The sequence below is a fragment of the Psammomys obesus genome, unplaced genomic scaffold (assembly GCF_907164565.1).
Source record: "Psammomys obesus unplaced genomic scaffold, mPsaObe1.curated_primary_1811, whole genome shotgun sequence".
Taxonomy (NCBI): domain Eukaryota; kingdom Metazoa; phylum Chordata; class Mammalia; order Rodentia; family Muridae; genus Psammomys; species Psammomys obesus.
Window position 1 is genome coordinate 1108393 of NW_026587215.1, and position 5492 is coordinate 1113884.

General features: G+C 42.2%; 1 long non-coding RNA gene across 1 annotated transcript; it reads left to right on the top strand.

The window, feature by feature from the left end:
• Window positions 1–1072: 1072 nt before the first annotated feature.
• Window positions 1073–4912, top strand: LOC129673226 (uncharacterized). The gene is made up of 3 exons (XR_008719633.1): window positions 1073–1133; window positions 1994–2164; window positions 4725–4912. It is a non-coding gene; the product is annotated as an uncharacterized LOC129673226 (long non-coding RNA).
• Window positions 4913–5492: the final 580 nt, after the last annotated feature.

Genomic DNA, 5492 nt, shown 5'->3' on the forward strand with positions numbered 1-5492 from the left:
CTCGATCTGATTGTATTACTTCTGGAGTTCCTAGCATGGTACACCATGTTAATATTGTTAAAATTGCACCTTGTTGATCTGGATGTGGTGATGCTCTTGCGAGTCCCAATCCTGTCCATATATCTACCACTGTACATGTATATTTATTTTTAAAATTCGTCAATGGTCCAGTATAGTCAATTTGTACTGTCTTATTTAAATGTAGTTTGTGTCCTACAATTCCTCTACAATTGTGTCTAAAGCTCGTTTTGTGATGCTGGACAGTCTTTACTTGGCTGTAATGCCATTTAATATCTGTTCTACGTGCCTTAAGATCCCTCTGTTTGAACCACTGATCCATGGGATGTGGTCCTCTATGGCCTATGCTCTTATGTAACTGTAGAGTCTCTTCTCTACTTATAGGTATATCCTGTGTGTATGGCTCTTGTATTTTCCAGTTTCGTTTTAATTTAATCTTTCCATCCCTGTTCTCTCCTACTTCCCATAATGGTTTCAACTTAATTACCTGTAATACCTTGGAAAGTTTATCTACTATATCATTATTTTTGGAAGTCTCATCTTGTTTCTTTGTATGTGCATCTATGTGTGTTACTCTAATCTTTACTTGTTTGGCTATCTCATCTAATTCTATCCATGTTTTTTTGGAACAAATATCTTTACCTCCTAGCTTCCATCCAGCTAGTTTCCATTTTCCTGACCAGATAGCTATTCCATTAGCTACACACTAGGAGTCTGCAAATATATACAGGTATTTTGTTGGTTGTTTTTTTTTTTTTTTTAAGAGATTGTCTGGCAGCTAATAATGCTGCTATGACTTCTACATGTTGAGCTGATTTTTCTGTGCCTTGTTCAGATATAACCATGCCATCCCCTAGTCTGTAGGCTGTTGCTTTCCAGTGTGTTTTATTGTTCATGGTGGTTGATGAACCATCCGTGAACCAGGCATTAACCAAAGTGGGGGAGTATTCCTCTGTGCCCCATTGCCCCATTGGCGTTTGTTTTGGGGGAGGGGAGATGTTTGGGAAGGTCATGCCTTCTGGAGTCATGGGGCTGTTGGTCTGTAGTATCGACTCCGACATCTTTGACGCCGTCCCCTTTGCATGCAGAGGTACAACCCGAAGGAATTCCGACAGGTACCATTTCCATTGTAGCACCTTTCCCGCCATGGGTAGACCAGCCCATGCCTCTCCTGGTGCCTTTACCCAGTCTAGCAAGGGCATCGGTGTTCGGATTGTCACCAAGTTCTGTCTCAACAGAGATTGCACTGTTCTTATGGCCTCATATAAGGTCCATATTGTTTTTTCAAACAGCGAATATTTGTTTTCTGACCATGGGAATTTTTTGGTATGAAATCCGATTGGCCTTAGCACATTTTTATTTTTTGTAAAGATGTTCCAATTACCATATCCATGCATATATAATTTATCAATAATAACTTCATCATTTTCCTGTGTATATGTCAGAGCCTGGTATTGTTTAATATGGTCTAATGTTAATTTCAGTGCATCTTCCTGTTCTGTGGTCCATATAAAGTCCTGTGCTTTTTTTGTTATTTTATACAGTAGTTGTAGAATTACTTGTAAATATGGGATATGCTATCTCCAATAGCCAAATAATCCTATTAGGTGTCGTACTTCTGTCTTATTTATAGGTACCTTGAGTGTTTCTAATTTATTTATCACTTCCTTTGGTATTTTTGGTCTATCTGTTGACCAGCGGATTCCTAAAAACTTAACCTCTTGTGCTACTTCTTAAATTTTATCCTTATTAATAGTCCATCCTTGATCTCTAAGATGTTGAATTAGCCTCTCTAGTGTGTCTTGTACTTCCTCTTTTTCCTCTCCAAAAATAATAATATCATCTATATATGTCAAAATAGCTGCCTTTGAATCCTTAAAATCTTGTAATTTTAATTGTAAAGTGTTATGGGGCTATTACTGGGCTATTTAACCCTGTGGTAATCTTAAAAATTTGTATTGCTGCCCTTGCCAAGAGAAAGTCGTCATCTCTTGGCTGTCTAGGTGCAATGGGACTCCAAAGAACATATCTGACAAGTCCACAGCTGCTAGCCATTTGGGTGCGGCCCATCTTGTCTTATCTGTAAGAATATGTCCTGAACTGGCCCAGGCTGAGACGGGGTCTCGCTATATGTCTTCTACACTAGGTAAGTTTCCTGGCATTTTAGGGCTAATTTCATTAATTCTTCTATCATCCACTGTAAATCTCCATTTGCCATTTGGTTTAAGAACTGGCCATACTGGAGAATTGTAATTAAACGATTGTGGTTTTTTTATAATTCTTTCTTTAATAAGTCCTTGATAACTTCAGTTATTTCTTTAATTCCTCCCTTAATAGGATATTGGTTTGTAAAGGAAGGTTTAATTTTTGGTAAATGTACTGGGTCTATTTTAACTTCTGCTAAATTACAAGCATGTTTTTGAATTGTTTTGTAATTTTAAAAAGTAGGAAAAAGCCTATTTATCTCCTTAATTTCTAATACATTTTGTGGAGCTGCAAAGCTTGCTACTTCTATCTTAAATTCCTTATCATATAATTGTAAACTAATATTAATAAGAGGTACCTTAGTTACTGAATTTAGTCCTTGTATATTAATATATCTTTCAGTTTTAAAAGTATCTTGAAATATATTTATAATTGATATATCACTTCCAGTATCTAGTAGCCATTTTATGGGTATCAGTTTGTCTTTCACCTTAATGGGTAGACACACCATAGGTCTATATTTCTGTTCATTTATGCAGAAAAGCGTTTGCTTTGTCCTTTCCATCTCCGGTCCCTTGGCTTCCCAGGGTCCCGAGGGTCTTTGGCTAAAAAAGGCTTTTTAGGCTGGAAGTTAGGTCTTGAATATATGGTTTTGGTATTTTGTGTTGGTTTAGAACGGCTGTTTCCCCAGGCGTTTATTTGTCTTCCTACCACCTTATTAAACAGTCCTGGTTTAGTTTTCTGTATTAAAGGTCTAATTGGCATCCTATTCCCGTTTCCTAATCCAAATGGTTTTATTCTGGCTAAATTTTTAAATGGTTTGGGGGGGGGGTTAGTTTTTTTTCTGTGTTTTTTTATTTGCTTGAAAGCTAATTACCTTCTCTGTATCTAGTTCTCTAAAATTCTTAAAATAGATTATAGCCTCTGCTATAGTCTGGACATTTTGTAATGGTCCAGCCAAGCTCATTTTTAAGTGACTTAGTGCTCCTAAAATGGCATCTTTCATGCCATTTTGGGCATATTTCCTCCTTGATTCAGACAGTTCCTGTGGAGTGAACAGTCTAGATTCCCTTATCTCTACTTCGGTGCGAGTTTGCAGTCTACCCCTTGATCCTGTTCCTGTCTCTGGCGAGCAAGAATTGCTAGGAGGAAAGGGGTTGAGGCAATCAACCACTCTTTCCAATTTGGGAGTGTGTTTAGTGGTGGTTTCCACCAGAAACGATGGAACCAATCCAGAGTTGGACTCGGGGTAGCTACTCCCAGTCCTTCTCTTTATTATATTTATGGCTAGCCTTTTGCCCACTTTGAATTTGGTGGGTTAAAAATAATTTTTTCAACCAATTTATCAGCTTTTCTTTCAATTCTTTTGGCCAACCAGCGCCTCATTTGTTTCTATGGCATCCAACATTCTCCTTCCGCTCTCAACCTGCACCTATATCTCCAGCCTTCAGCATCCCAAAAGGCCTCTTCCTCCAGGTCAAAGACCCAGAGTTGGGCTCAGGCATCCGTTTTAGCCAAAGTCAGGTGTTAGTCACCTTCAGCCTACCTCGTCCCAATTACCTCTTCCTCCAGTCTCAGAGATCCGGAGTTTGGGCACAGGCATCAGTTATGGCTTGAAGTTGAGCTCCCAGAATTTGCTGGAACAAGATTTGGATTGCCTTTCTTTCCTCTCTCTCTCTCTCTCTCTCTCTCTCTCTCTCTCTTTCTCTTTTTTAAATGGAGGCGGGTTATATTAATCATTGGCCAAAAAGTTTAGTCCTGCCAACTACGCCAGCTGTCACGAGCGCTTAATTAGGCTGAAGGACTTTAACTGAGACGCCACAAAGGGCGGCAAGGTATTGATAAAAGCCAATGCCAGAATGATTTTTGAATTTTAATCCCACTAATCACACAGATATCTAAGAGTTGCCTAGCACATTATACATCTTATGGGGAATACAACCTGGCCACAGGTATGGGCTCGGGACACTTTTGCCTCCGGCTTTGGGTGTCTTTTAGGTCCTGGAACTTCTCAGTTCCAGCCGGGCCTCAAACGCATCTTCTGATGACTTGATAGGCCTCGGAGCTTCTCTGCTCCAGCCAGGCCTCAGATGCGAAGAAGCTGTGGTTGCTCGGGAGCCACCTTCCATGGCCAGTCTGATAAGGTGGTCCTCTCAGAACTGGTTTGTTAAGGTGGTCTGGGCTTTTCAAACAACCGTTTGGGAATTGGCTGGTTAGTGGCGGGCTCTCAGTGTACTCACTAAAGAGTCTGGCCTGCCGAGCCCAAGTGGGCTCTGGCTCCAGTTTTTATACATTTTTCAGGGCATAGCTTTAACTTATCATTCTTTCACACGCACGCACACACGTCAGCTGCCTTAAGAGCGTTCTTAGTTACTATTACTACGAATATCTTCTTATCTATCCTTGCTTGACAGCTCTGCTGTCTTACAAGCTCTCAGTGTCTTAGGGGCGTTGCCCAGTCACTGTCACCAAAAATGTCTCTTAACTTTTGCTCCTGACAGCTCTGCTGTCTCACAGGCTCATTACAGGTAATCACACTTGAGCAGACTGGCCCCTGCAAGATGGCTTGAAAAAGTCCCATTGTGTGAGGGGACGTGCTGGTTCTCAGGAGAGGGTCCCTCCTGCTCCCTTCCGGGTGTGCAGGGTCACCTGAAGACCACTTGCCCTCCTGTGTGGGAGGGGTTGTCCCCACAAGGTGAGTGCAGGTTTGAGACCCTGGCTTGTCTCTGTGCCTTTGGCTCAGAAGGGTGATGGGGCAGGCCAGGGAGGCTGAGACAAGCAGGAGTCTGAGGTAAAGGAGACGGGTACAAGACTGAGAGGGAAGGCTCCTCCTTTCAGTGACCTTCTGGGCCGCTGGAGGAGTCCAAACCCTCCTCTCTGCCCAGGGAGCCTCCCTAAGTCTCGCCTCACCCCATGACTATCCGTAGCTCCCCAGGACCCTCCGGTGAAGCAACATGCTGAGACCCTTTATCTGGCCTGCAAGGCCCTGCGTGATCCTCAACTCCCATCCATCCCTCTCCCACACGCTAAGCAGCTTGTTCCCCAGGCTAGTGTTGCTCATCTCAAAGCCTTTGCCCATTTGGAGTGCTGGGTCCTTCAAGACCTTCCTTTATATCCCTGTCTCCATGCTACCACAGTGGGGACCATGCCTTCCCCAGACCCAGCATGGTGTTATTTTTTGTTTGTTTGTTTGTTTGTTTGTTGTTTTTCAAGACAGAGTCTCTCTGTGTAGCCCTGGCTATTCTGGAATCACTCTGGAGACCAGCCTG